Source organism: Erpetoichthys calabaricus, chromosome 12, assembly GCF_900747795.2.
Source record: "Erpetoichthys calabaricus chromosome 12, fErpCal1.3, whole genome shotgun sequence".
In the NCBI taxonomy this organism is placed as follows: Eukaryota; Metazoa; Chordata; class Cladistia; order Polypteriformes; family Polypteridae; genus Erpetoichthys; species Erpetoichthys calabaricus.
The window spans coordinates 19,330,019-19,345,488 of record NC_041405.2 but is presented as its reverse complement, the minus strand read 5'-3'; the positions used below and the strand labels follow the sequence as shown (position 1 = coordinate 19,345,488).

Genomic DNA, 15,470 nt, shown 5'->3' with positions numbered 1-15,470 from the left:
CAACTTCCCGTGTAGGTGGAAGGCTGAAATTTGGCAGGCTCATTCTTTACAGCTTACTTACAAAAGTTAGGCAGGTTTCATTTCGAAATTCAAAGCGTAACAGTCATAACTGGAACCTCTTTTTTGTCCATATACAGTGGTGTGAAAAACTATTTGCCCCCTTCCTGATTTCTTATTCTTTTGCATGTTTGTCACACAAAATGTTTCTGATCATCAAACACATTTAACCATTAGTCAAATATAACACAAGTAAACACAAAATGCAGTTTGTAAATGGTGGTTTTTATTATTTAGGGAGAAAAAAAAATCCAAACCTACATGGCCCTGTGTGAAAAAGTAATTGCCCCCTGAACCTAATAACTGGTTGGGCCACCCTTAGCAGCAATAACTGCAATCAAGCGTTTGCGATAACTTGCAATGAGTCTTTTAAAGCGCTCTGGAGGAATTTTGGCCTACTCATCTTTGCAAAATTGTTGTAATTCAGCTTTATTTGAGGGTTTTCTAGCATGAACCGCCTTTTTAAGGTCATGCCATAGCATCTCAATTGGATTCAGGTCAGGACTTTGACTAGGCCACTCCAAAGTCTTCATTTTGTTTTTCTTCAGCCATTCAGAGGTGGATTTGCTGGTGTGTTTTGGGTCATTGTCCTGTTGCAGCACCCAAGATCGCTTCAGCTTGAGTTGACAAACAGATGGCCGGACGTTCTCCTTCAGGATTTTTTGGTAGACAGTAGAATTCATGGGTCCATCTATCACAGCAAGCCTTCCAGGTCCTGAAGCAGCAAAACAACCCCAGACCATCACACTACCACCACCATATTTTACTGTTGGTATGATGTTCTTTTTCTGAAATGCTGTGTTCCTTTTACGCCAGATGTAACGGGACATTTGCCTTCCAAAAAGTTCAACTTTTGACTCATCAGTCCACAAGGTATTTTCCCAAAAGTCTTGGCAATCATTGAGATGTTTCTTAGCAAAATTGAGACGAGCCCTAATGTTCTTTTTGGCACAGGTACAATAAGTTCAGGCCCACTGATTCAACTGTGGCACGACCCTCTGTAGGTTTCAGCCTGAAGAACATGTCATGATGCTCATTCTCACCTTGCATTCAAAACTTTTGCCACATTGACAAGGCCCTTTCAAAATTAAGGAGAGAAAAGGGCTGATCGATTACTTGTTGAAACAGTCAAATCACTGTCCGGCTGAACAGGTGTATCGTGCAAATGAATCCATGGATGGCAAGAGAACCCGACCACCACTCCACTTAGGTCCGTTCTTTCTTTTCTCAGTGAAAATCCCTTAATTTCGGCCCAATTTGACAGATAAGCTACAAAAACAGCTTGAACCAGCTATCTTGTCCATCCTTGCTCAGAATTCACTGATTGTGTACTACTGTGTCATAATGGAGCCTGGGCTTATTGTTTGAGAAGACTCCTGGAGGCAAAACGTTTAGAAGTGGACTTTGAAATGAAGTGAATGCTAGATCTATAGTATGTGTTATTGAGAAAAGATTTAATCCCTGGTCCAGACCAATTATGATGATCCTGAAGCTCAATGGAAGTTCACACGTTTGCAATGACTTCCATCATCTTAATCAAGTCTCTCACTTTGATGCTTATCCAATGCTACGAGTGGACAAACTCCTTGATTGACTCAGTAAAGCTCAGTATCTGACCACCCTTGCCTTCACAAAAGGGTCCTGGCACGTTTCTTTAATTGACTCTGCCAAAGCAAAGACCACACTTACCACCTTTAGTGGATACTGGCAGTATCGTACATCTCCCATTTGGGTTGCAAAGGCACCAGTGACCTTCCAGTGTCTGCTGGACAGAATACTACGGCCCCACAATGCCTATAGTGCTGCCTATTAGGATGACATTGTCAACTAAAAAGAAGTGGTGAAGTGGAATAGCCTGCCAGTAGGAATTCGCCAGGCTAATACAGTGGAGCACTTTAAAAAAACTACTGAAAACACATTACTTTAACATGACCTTCTCATAACTTCACTGTAATTTAATCCTGATACTCTGTATATCTAATTCATTATAATAACTATTCATTCAAAATCTGTACTAACCCCTACTCTCTCTTCTGTTTCCTTTTCCGGTGTCCTGTTGGTGGTGGCATGCGCCACCACCATCTACCCAAAGCACCATGATGTTCCAACAATGATGGATGGATTAAAAGCCAGAAGTCTGTATGACCATCAGCATCAAGTGACTCCGTGAGAACCCTAACTACAAAGAGGACTATTTCATTTATGTTAGGTAGAATGCCCAGAGGGGACTGGGTGGTCTCGTGGCCTGGAACCCCAGCAGATTTTATTTTTTTCTCCAGCCGTCTGGAGTTTTTTTTGTTTTTTTCTGTCCCTCCTGGCCATCGGACCTTACTCCTTTCTATGTTAACTAATGTTGTCTTATTTTAATTTCTTATTTTGTCTTTTATTTTTCTTCTTTTCATTATGTAAAGCACTTTGAGCTACTTTTTGTATGAAAATGTGCTATATAAATAAATGTTGTTGTTGTTGTTGTATCTATTCCAACACGTGGAAGAAGCACATACAACACAGTCAAGCTATGCTCCTGACACTAAGTAATGCCGGACTACAGAAAAACCCCAAATAGTGCTTCTTTGGACTAACAGAGACTAAGTATTTGGACTACCTATTGGGCAGGGTACAGTACAGCCACGGTGTTGATGCCTTTGTGAAATGGCGTTGTCTGAAAACCAAGTGGCAAGTCCAGTTGTTCTGGAGTTAGCGGGGTACTACCATTGTTTTGTTCCCTGTTTCTCAAAGAGAGCGGTACCCTTGACTAACTTTACAAAAAAGTGGGCACCCAACACAGTGATATGGGATGAAAAAAAGACACTCCATTTAGTGACTTGACACAAGCCCTCATGTCAGCACCGGCCTTGAGGGCACCTAACTCATAAAATCCTCCTACTGCCTTGATAAACAGCATGGTGCGATAATAACGGTCTGTTAAGTACTGTATATAAATATTAGTATTGGGTTTTATGTTGTAGTTTGTTGTAACCTCTGTGAACCCTTTGCTTTTGTATTATTAATGAAGGCCTGTATTTTATTTTGCCTGTTTGGTATTACCTTAGGTTCTTGTCTATAAGCCGGACTCGTGTATAAGCCGGAGACCAAAAATCATGCGAATTTTTAAAATAAAATCGTATCATAGATAAGCTGGACTCATAGATAAGCCGAACGTACTATAACCTATAACTAATAGAAGGGAGGGAGGTCAGTGGTCTCACTCGCACCCATTTAATTTCTTTAAGGGGGGGAGAGAGTGTGAGATATTGGCATCTCTCTCACTCCCCGCATGGCGCGGTTGGAGCGGCCGGAGCGCGTTCTTTCTGCTCTGGGCGTCGCCGAGTCAACACGCGCGCGTAGCGGTCATTTAAATTGTGATTTTATATGTAAGCATATTTAAATATATATTGCGGATTTTTTGCTGGTTCGCGGATTTCTGCGGACAATGGGTCTTTTAATTTCTGGTACAGGCTTCCTCAGTTGGTTTGCCCAGTTGATTTCATACAAGGGACGCTATTGGCAGATGGCTGAGAAGCTAGATTGCTTACTTTTCTCTCTCTCTTGCGCTGACTATCTGTGATCCTGACGTATGGGGATTGAGCAGGGGGGCTGTTCACACACCTAGACGATACGGACGCTCGTCTAAAAATGCTGAAAGATTATCTTCACGTTGCTATCTTTTGTGCAGCAGCTTCCTGAAATGACATGCTGCACAGTGCTTCGCATACTTAAAAGCTCGAAGGGCACGTATTGATTTTTGACTGAAAAACAAACTCTGTCTCTCTCTATCTCTCTCTCTCTCTCTCTCTCTCTCTCTCTCTCCCTGCTCCTGACGGAGTGGGTGTGAGCTGCCGTCTTCAACAGCTTTGTGCCGCGGTGCTTCGCATACTTAAAAGCCAAACAGCACCATTGATTTGTTTGCTAGAGATTGTTTGCTCTATCTATGTGACATTCTGTGCTCCTGACACACACACCTTTGAAGAGGAAGATATGTTTGCACTCTTTTAATTGTGAGACAGAACTGTCATCTCTGTCTTGTCATGGAGCACAGTTTAAACTTTTGAAAAAGAGACAAATGTTTGTTTGCAGTGTTTGAATAACGTTCTTGTCTCTCTACAACCTCCTGTGTTTCTGCGCAAATCTGTGACCCAAGCATGACAATATAAAAATAACCATATAAACATATGGTTTCTACTTCGCGGATTTTCTTATTTCGCGGGTGGCTCTGGAACGCAACCCCTGCGATGGAGGAGGGATTACTTTATAAGCCGGATTTATGTATAAGCCAATATTCTATTTTTTCATTTTCACAACTTTTTTCCTTAGATAAGCCGCGGCTTATAGACAAGAACTTAGGGTACTTTATTTCCACCCCAACCCTGTCACATCTAGGTGCTTCTAAAATAATTTAAGATGTAACTTTTGTGAACAGCAACTTTTAATGAAGTCAGCTGACCAGGCCTAAGAAAAGCATTTTATTTTAAAAGTAAATGTATATTCTAAACCACATTAATTAAAGAAAATACTAATTTGGGAACTTCACAATTTCAAATCACAATGCAGTACTTAACATTCAACTATTAAGGTTTATAATATGACAATAAACAATATAAGAACATGCATAGTGCCAAAGGTATGGGAGATACGGCAAAGAGAAATGTTGTAAAGTATACTCACCCGTTCTGTCATCTTCAGCAAGTTCCGCAACTTTGTGAAAAAAGAACAAAAAGAGAAATCAGTCATTCACTAAATAAGAAACTAAACAGCTGCCATCTGAGTAGCAGTGAAAAAAAGAATTGTTTTAATATACATAAACAGAGAGAGAAAGAGAGAGTGCAAAACATAACTTGAAACAAAAGAGCGACTGAAAACTCTGAAAATACGAGAATAAACAATGGAAAAGCTAACACTGATACAAAGTTGTAGCGGCTATTTCAATTAATGTATGCTGAAATCAAAATCCCTTTGATGAATCTTGGAATTCAAGGAACAAGAAAAACAAAGATAATCAGTTAATCACTACATAATCAGGCAGATTACATGACTTGTTGTTTGACTATTCAGAAGTAACAAAAAACTCTTATATGTACATACATGAGTCTTGAGATATGGAATGTACCTTGAATCTTCAAATGAGCTGTAAGCACCACAGTATACAAAATGGGACCAACTCTCCAATAAATAACATCCATCCATCCATTTTCCAACCCGCTGAATCCAAACACAGGGTCACGGGGGTCTGCTGGAGCCAATCCCAGCCAACACAGGGCACAAGGCAGGAACCAATCCCAGGCAGGGTGCCAACCCACCGCAGAATAAATAACATATGGGCGAAAATATTGTGGAGACAGATTATAGAATAGAACCCTTTGGTGTATGTCTAGTGCAGCGAGATTCACCTGCTGCCTGACCTGAAACTTTTTACAGAGGTCTCTGATATCTTCAGATTCACCCTGACCAGTCGCCACACTGAACTGAGCCGAGTGAGACATTGATGAAGATACAAAGAAAGAATATAGTGAGAAAGATTGTTCTGTTTGAAGCTGTACAAACACACAAAAGGAGACAACTTTATAGAATGATAAAAACATTGCTGTCAAATTCTTCTTCTTCTAAGATAACACTTAGTTTGCTATGAATTTATTGTGCAATAAAAACATTCTCCAGATGTATTGTCACATGCTTATTTTGACCATTAGCAAAGTTATACTACAGTCTATTCATAGAAAAAAATAAAAAAATTAGAAAAATTAGGACAATCTGTTCAACATATCTGACCCTGAGAATCTATGGAAACGGACCACTCCTTTAACAAAAAATTTAACCTAGCCACCAAGGTCGCACAAGCCAGTGTGGTCTTAGTGCTGGTCCTATGCCTGGGTAAATTGGGGTGGGTTGCGTCAGGAACAGCATCTGGCATAAAACCTGTGTAAAATAATAAATAATAATAATAATAAATAATTCTCATGTGGATGAGAAATAGAATGTCCAGATTGGATCGGTCGAAGCCTGGGTTACATGTGGTTGCCACCAATGCTGCTGTCCAGTAGGGTATAGATGGAAACTATGCTACTACTGGGCAAAGAAGGAGAAGGTGACATAGAGCGGAAAAGTGAGTTCAAAGGCAATGGAACAGCAGGAAGGGAAAGAGTGTGGAGTTCAGAGTCTGAACTTTGAATGTTGGCACTTGGACTGGAAAAGGGAGAAAGATGACTGACATTATTTAGCTGAGAAAGGTAGATGTACTGTGTCAGAAGCATCGAAGGTGCATGTAAACTGTTCTATACTATAGTATGAACAGGAAGAGAAATGGGGTAGGAGTAATTATGAAGGAAGAATATGTTATTAGTGGCTTGGAAGTGAAGAGAATGTCTGACAGAATGATGAGTATAGAGTTGGAAATTAAAGGGGTAATGCTAAATGTCATCGACACATATGCTGTGGAAGTTAAGGGAGGAGAAAGATTTCTGGAGTAAGTTAGATGAAATGGTGGAGGTTATACCCAAAGAAGAAATAGTGGTGATTGGAGCAGACCTTAATGGGCATATTGGCAAAAAGAACAGTAGTGATGAGGAAGTGATGGCAGGTATGGTGTTAAGGAGAGAAATGCTGAAAGGCAGATTGTAGCTGACTTTTCAAAAAGGATGAAAATGACAGAGGTGAATACACATTATAAGAAGAAGGAGGAACACAGGGTGACTTATAAGAGTGCACACAGGTGGACTATGTTCTCTGTAGGAGATGCAATGTTAAAGAAGTTAGAGACTATAACATGGTAGCAGGGTATAGCCAGTGGTGTAGCTAGTGGTGGGCGGACGGGGCAGTCTGCTCCGGGAGTCACATTTTTGGGGGCTGTATTATTGGCCAAAAGGCTCAGTACAATTCGTGTGTAAGCAGCAGGGCTCTGAAAAATATCACTCATGAATGAAAAAAGGAAAATTCTTTGATTGTATTCCACAAATGCTTCAAAAAAAATTTTTAGACGGTCCTTCTTTGACAGCATCAGACACAGCAGTTGAAATTTATGAGGCAATAACAAAAATAAACATAAATGTTACACTGATAATAATTTCAAGGAAGATAAACGACTCATTTACAATTTATAATTTCACTAGCAATATACCCGCGCTTCGCAGCGGAGAAGTAGTGTGTTAAAGAGGTTATGAAAAAGTAAAGGAAACATTTTAAAAATAACGTAACATGATTGTCAATGTAATTGTGTTGTCATTGTTATGAGTGTTGCTGTCATATATATATACATATACATATACACATATATTTTATATATATATATATATATACATACACACATATATTATATATATATATATATATATACACATATATATATATACTGTATATATTTATACATATATATATATACATATACATACACACATATACTATATATATATATATATACACACACACACACAGATACACATATATCATATATATATATATATATATATATATATATATATATATATATATATATATATATATATATATATATACACACACACACATATACACATATATTATATATATATACTGTATATATACACACATATACAGATATATCATATATATATATATATATATATATACATATATTATATATACATATACACATATATTTTATATATATATATATATATATATATATATATATATACATACATACATACATACATACATACATATACACACATACATGCACTTACAATAACATAGAAATCAATATAAACAACATTAACATCATTATCATATGAGAATATGAAGTAATATATAAGAAGCACATTTCATATAAACATAAATTATTAAACAGTAAAATCTTCTTCTATAATTTGCTACCGTGGCTATATTTTTGTCTGTCCAGGATTTTAAATCACCTGTAGCTCGCAAACCGTTTCACCTATTGACTTGAAATCTGGTACACATATAGTACGTCACGTCTACTATCCGCTTTATGGGTGATGATTGTATTACTCTTTTTATCTTTATTTTATTTTATTGTACAATCAACTCCTATCTGCGCACACCAGGGCGGCCGTGGGCGGATGCGTATGGTGTATTCACTCCATGTTATCGTGCATTGCGCTGTCACTGGTATTTTGATAAAAGAATTTGAACAACATATAAGAAGCGTATAAATTATTAAACAGTAAAACAGTAACATTTAAGAAGTAAAGTGACATTGAGTACTGCTGCAGTGCCTTCGGGTATACCTCATTTTTTCTTTGCCCATTACATGCTTAAATGTATACATTTTTTGGTGTACCTACCCGAGAACACGCGACATATAACTGACCGTGGGAGAAGCATGGATTTTAAACACGCGTTGAGTTCATCTGCTGGTCTCCCTCGTGGAATAACTGGTAATGTTTGACTAAAATCTACAGCGAGTAAAACGACATTACCTCCTTTTTTTTTTACGATCTCTGAGATCTTGCTTTTTTCGGTTCAAGGCTTCATAAGCTCTTTTATGTTCCATGGTGTACTTATCCCAAACCATCATCTTTGAATGTTGCAAGACTTTCGCCTTGTATGTAGATCGACGTGCCCTCTTTTAATTGCGAGAAGCAGATATATATAGCCAAATTCTCGCGCTTCGTTGTGGCGAAGTACTGCTTTTAATTTTTTATTAAGAAGAAAAGAAAACCTTTTTAAATGGATCGAAAATATACCAATAACAATTTGTTAAGGATCTGTTTTTTTGTGAAGCTCCCTTTTCACAGCTGTCGCGCTACGGCGTATGTTTCGTTTATTTGACAGTATGTACATCGTGGTAATTACATGCATGGCATTCGTTTTCTGAATCACAATCTGATTGTATGGGTGGTTACCTGCCAGGTCACTCTTGTGGTTTGTCAGCAAGTCGCCTTACGTCCGCCACGTGCCCTCTTTCTGTTATTTTTTGTTCTTCGTGGTTTGCAGCTCTTCCTTCATTTCTCCCTACTGCGTTCTTTTATCTCGCGAATATGTTATTGCAATCCGCAGCGGGAACGTTTCTATAAACTTAATTTAAACTTACGTTTTACACCGTGCTTTGTTTCCCTTATAAAGATGCTTGTATGGTTCACTCCCTCGCTTCTTATTGTTTCGCTCCCTTCTCAATTGTTTAATGAATTTTTTGTTCTTCGCTGTTTGCGGCTCATCCTTCATTTCTCCCTACTGCGTTCTTTTATCTCGCGAATATGTTATTGCAATCCGCAGCGGGAGCGTTTCTATAAACTAAATTTAAACTTATGTTTTACACCGTGCTTTGTTTCCCTTATGAAGATGCTTGTATGCTTTACTCGCTCTCTTCTTATTGTTTCGCTCCCTTCTCAATTGTTTAATGAATTTTTTGTTCTTCGCTGTTTGCGGTTCCTCCTTCATTTCTCCCTACTGCTTTCACAGTCTTTTCACGTGATTACGTGGGAGGCGTGATGACGTGACACTCAACTCCTCCTCCCACGGCCATCGAGCTGCCGTCCATTATAGTATAGTGTGAAAAAAGAGGTTCCAGTTATGACCATTACGCGTTGAATTTCGAAATGAAACCTGCCTAACTTTTGTAAGTAAGCTGTAAGGAATCAGCCTGCCAAATTTCAGCCTTCCACCTACACGGGAAGTTGCAGAATTAGTGATGAGTCAGTCAGTCAGTCAGTCAGTGAGTCAGTGAGGGCTTTGCCTTTTATTAATTAGTATAGATACATATTTACATATCTACATATATATACACATATATACATATCTACATACATACACATCTATCTATCTATCTATCTATCTATCTATCTATCTATCTATCTATCTATCTATCTATCTATCTATCTATCTATCTATCTATCTATCTATCTATATATATATATATATATATATATATATATATACATATATATATATACTAGCAAAATACCCGCGCTTCGCAGCGGAGAAGTAGTGTGTTAAAGAGGTTATGAAAAAGTAAAGGAAACATTTTTAAAATAACGTAACATGATCGTCAATGTAATTGTGTTGTCATTGTTATGAGTGTTGCTGTCATATATATATATATATACATACACATATATACATATACATACACATATATACATATACATACATATATACATACACATACATACACATATATACATATACTAGCAAAATACCCGCGCTTCGCAGCGGAGAAGTAGTGTGTTAAAGAGGTTATGAAAAAAAAAGGAAACATTTTAAAAATAACGTAACATGATTGTCAATGTAATTGTGTTGTCATTGTTATAACTGTTGCTGTCTTTTATATATATATATATATATATATATATATATATTATATATATAATATACACACACACATAAACATTTATATACATATACATATATATACATATCTACATATACACATCTACATATATATACACACATACATAAACACACACATAAGACTTACTGACTGAAACGGGCTTTAATTGACAATCATGTTACGTTATTTTTAAAATGTTTCCTTTTTTTTTCATAACCTCTTTAACACACTACTTCTCCGCTGCGAAGCGCGGGTATTTTGCTAGTATATACATATACACACATACATGCAGTTTTAATAACACAGAAATCAATATAAACATTAACATCATTATCATATGAGAATATGAAGTAATATATAAGAAGCACATTTCATATAAATATAAATTATTAAACAGTAAAATCTTGTTCTGTAATTTGCTACCGTGGCAATTTGTGTGTCTGTCCAGGATTTTAAATGACCTGTAGCTCGCAAACCGTTTCACCTATACACTTGAAATGTGGTACACATATAGTACGTCACGTCTACTATCCGCTTTATGGGTGATGATTGTTTTACTCTTTTTATGTTTATTTTATTTTATTGTGGAATCAACTCGTATCTGCGCACAGCAGTGCAGCCGTGGGCGGATGCGTATGGTGTATTCACTCCATGTTATCATGCATTGCGCTGTCAGTGGTATTTTGATAAAAGAATTTGAACAACATATAAGAAGCGTATAAATTATTAAACAGTAAAACATTAACATTTAAGAAGTAAAGTTACATTAAGTACTACTGCAGTGCCTTCGGGTATACCTCATTTTTTGTTTGCCCATTACATGCTTAAATGTATACATTTTTTGGTGCACCTACCCGAGAACACGCGACATATAACCGAGCGTGGGAGAAGCACGGATTTTAAACACGCGTTGAGTTCATCTGCTTGTCTCTCTTGTGGAATAACTGGTAATGTTTGACTAAAATGTACAGCGAGTAAAACGACATTACCTCCTATTTTTTTTTTTTACGATCTCTGAGATCTTGCTTTTTTCGGTTCAAGCTCTTTTATGTTGTATGGTGTACTTATCCCAAACCATCATCTTTGAATGTTGCAAGACTTTCGCCTTGTATGTAGATCGGGGTAATAACATTCATTGCATTCCTAGTCTGAATCACAATGTGATTGTATGGGTGGTTACCTGGCAATGTAGGGTTGCCACCCGTCCTTTAAAATACGGAATCGTGCCGCGTTTGAGAATGAAATTGCGCGTCCCGTTTTGAATCAATACTGGACGGGATTTATCCCGTATTTTTTTTATCATTTTTTTTTAAAGCAGCGTCTCATGCAAATCATCCCACACGCATTTTATGAAGATGCCTCCTTTCCTAGTTTTGATTGGGTAATACTTGATGTCATCGTTAGTTTGATTGGTGTTTTTAACTGTCCAGTGAGGAGGGCGTGTCTTTTAAGTACAGTCTGAAAAGTGTTGGCACTGAGATGTGGCGTCAGCGCCATACTTGAAGCCCCTAACGTTGCGGTCAGCAAGTCGGCTAACATCCGCCATGTGCCGTCTTTCAGTTGCGAGAAGCAGATCATAGAATGGTTGAAACTGTTGCCCCTAACGTTGCGCCACGGCGTGTGGTTCGTTTATACCTCGTGTATTCTCATTAAACTTTTATCTCGCGAATATGTTATTGCAATCCGCAGCGGGAGCGTTTGTATAAACTTAATTTAAACTTACGTTTTACACCGTGCTTTGTTTCCCTTATGAACATGCTTGTATGCTTAACTCGCTCCGTTCTCAATTGTTTAATAAATTTTTTGCTCTTCGCTGTTTCCGGCTGTTCCTCCATTTCCCCCTACTTCGTTGTTTTATCTCGCGAATATGTTATTGCAATCCTTAACGGGAGCGTTTCAATAAACTCATTGAAAATAGTTTTGCATTTACCTTTTTAGTAAAAGGCGAGCTTTTAAGCCTGAGAAATCACCCCGTAAATGCACACGTTTAATTGGACATGTGTTAATATGTATGGTTACACAGTATTAAAAGACAGTGAACAACGTCAGTTACCTTTCTTCCCGCGTTTGATAAAAGGTGAGCTTTTAAGCCTGAGAAATCACCCCGTAAATGCACACGTTTAATTGCACATGTGTTAATATGTATGCTTACACAGTATTAAAAGACAGTCAAAAATTAACGTCATTTACCTTCGTTCCCGCGTGTGACTCGTGCTGTAAATCTCTTCCTTGTTTTTAGTTCACGTGATTACGTAGGAGGCGTGATGACGCGATACGTGACTCCGCCTCCTCCATTACAGTGTATGGACAAAAAATATGTTCCAGTTATGACCATTACGCTTTGAATTTCGAAATGAAACCTGCCTAACTTTTGTAAGTAAGCTGTAAGGAATGAGCCTGCCAAATTTCAGCCTTCCACCTACACGGGAAGTTGGAGAATTAGTGATGAGTCAGTCAGTGAGTGAGTGAGTCAGTCAGTCAGTGAGGACTTTGCCTTTTATTATTATAGATATATTGTCAGTTCAGCACTCCGGTTGTAATATGACCAAGCCGTGCAGGCACACTCTTGAGAATGCAACGTATAGTTGTACAGGAGAAAAGCAATCTTGCCTCAAATCAATGGCAACCTTTTGTAGGTCTATGAACTTAATTTAAACTTTAGGTTTACACGGTGCTCTGTTTCCATAGTACCTGCACTCAGGAATATATCTGTATGTGTCAGTCGCTGAAATCCCCGCACTTGGCACCGGCGAAGTACTGCTTTTAAATTTTTATTAAGCAGAAAAGAAAACCTTTTTAAATTGAGGGAAAATATACTACTAACAATTTGTTAAGGATCTGTTTTTTTGTGTAGCTGACTTCACACAGCCTCTCCGCTGTTTTATAAACGAACGTCATATAAGGTCTTCCTTTTTCGTTGCTTTGCCAATGGAAGCAGCGTTTTTATTTTATCCTGTTTTTACGATTGCTCTGTTTGTATACCAGTTTGTCAGTTCAGCACTCCGGTTGTAATATGACCAAGCCGTGCAAGCACACTCTTGAGAATGCAACGTATAGTTGTACAGGAGAAAAGCAATCTTGCCTGAAATCAATGGCAACCTTTTGTAGGTCTATGAACTTAATTTAAACTTTAGGTTTACACGGTGCTTTCTTTCCGAAGTACCTGCACTCATGAATATGTCTGTATGCGTCAGTCGCTCAAATTCCCGCGGTTCGCACCGGTGAAGTTCTGCTTTTAAATTTTTATTAAGAACAAAAGAAAACCTTTTAAAATTGAGGTAAAATATACCAATAACAGTTTGTTAAGGATCTGTTTTTTTGTGAAGCTGCCTTTACTCGAGTGATCACTTTGAGCTTTAAGCATGAGAAATCACCCCGTAAATGCACACGTTTAATTACACATCTGTTAATATGTATGCTTACACAGTATTAAAAGACACTCAACAATTACACAGTATTAAAAGACACTCAACAAATGTTTTTCTATATATGAATAAATCTATGCAAAATTGATCTTAATTTTCTCTATATGTCATTTTAATTTTCTATTTAAATAGGTTAACATATTCAGATATGTTGGAGGGCGGCAAATTGAAGCACCGCCCCGAGCGGCACAAACTCTAGCTACGCAACTGGGTATAGTGCAGCTAGGCAGCATCAATTTTTGGTAAGCAAGATGAATTTCGAGGTGAAAAAGAGGAGGAGAGTGAGAGTGGAACCAAGGATCAGGTGGTGGAAGCTGAAAGAGGAAGACTATTGTGTGAAGTTCAGAGAGGAAGTGAGAGAGGTGTTGGGTGGTGGTGAAGACAGGATAGATGATTGAAACACTGCAGCTGAAGTGGTAAGAGAGAGAAATAGAAACATGTTTGGTGTGATTTCTGGACAGATGAAGGAAGACAAAGAGATTTGGTAGTGGAATTAGGAAGTACAGGAGAGAGTACAGAGGAAAAGTTTAGCAAAAAAGAATTGGGATACCAGAAAGATGATGAAAGTAGACATGTATGCAAAGTGATGCGTAGCAAGGTGAAGAGAGAGTTGGCAAAGGCTAAGGAAAAGGTGTATGTTGAGCTATATGAGAAGCTGGACACAAAAAAAGGAGAAAATCTCTTGTTCCAATTGGCCAGGCAGAGGAACTGAATGACGTGCTGCAGGTCAGAGACATAAAGGATGCAGATGGAAATTTGCTGACAGGTGGGGAGAGTGTGTTGAAAAGGTGGAAGGAGTACTTTGAAGAACTAATATAGAAAATGACAGAGTGTAAGCTGAGTGAAGAGGAGAGAGTAAATCACAAAGTACTGGGGATCATGAGAGAAGCTATGAAGAGGTTGTAAAGTGAAATAGAAGTTGGCCTGGATGATATACCAGTGGAGGCATGGAGATATTTATGTGAGATGGCAGTAGAATTTCTAAGTTGATTGTTTAACAAAATCTTGAAAAGGTAGAAGATGCCTGAGGAGTGGAGAAGAAGTATATTAGTTCCAATTTTCAAAAATAAGGGAGATGTCCAGAGCTGCAGTATCTACTTCGGTATAAAGTTGATCAGCCACACCATGAAGATACAGGAAAGACTGATGGAGGCTAGGCGGAGAGGAGAGGTGGTGATCTGAAAGCAGCAATATGGTTTCATTCCAGGAAAGAATTCCACAGATGCAATGTTTGCCTAAACAGTGTTATCAATGTCAATGTCAATTTATTTATAGAGCACATTTAATACAACATCATTGATGCTGTAGTCATAGTGCTTTACATATAAAACATACAACGAACATAAATAAAATAAATGGAAATAAAATACAAAAAGACAAAATATAACTAACAGAGAACTGAAAATAGAAAAAATATGACTAAGAATAGGGAACCACTAGTATCACTGAAAGTCATGGAAAGGTAGAGAATAGAAGTACATATTTAATGTAGTTTTAAACAGTTCAGTTGAGGGTGACTCCTTAATGTAATGAGGTAAAGAGTTCCACAGACGAGGTGCAGCAGCTGCAAAAGACCCGTTCCCCTTAGTTTTGCTCTTTGTACAAGGGATCACAAGAGATAACTGACTGGTAGATGTAAGCTCTCTGGATGGCTGGTGTAAAACACAGAATTTGGATACATAGGCAGGAGCATACCCATGTTAAGATTTAAAAACAAGCAGCAAAAC

The 15,470-nt window shown here is 37.9% G+C and overlaps 1 long non-coding RNA gene across 1 annotated transcript in view; it reads right to left on the bottom strand.

Annotated features, from left to right (window-relative positions):
• The window catches only part of LOC114644561 (uncharacterized), a 204,014-nt gene that overhangs the window by 124,060 nt on the left and 64,484 nt on the right, over positions 1-15,470 (bottom strand). The window contains exon 4 of the long non-coding RNA XR_007936450.1: positions 4,723-4,752. This is a non-coding gene — a long non-coding RNA (uncharacterized LOC114644561). The remainder of the gene's footprint in view (positions 1-4,722; positions 4,753-15,470) is intronic.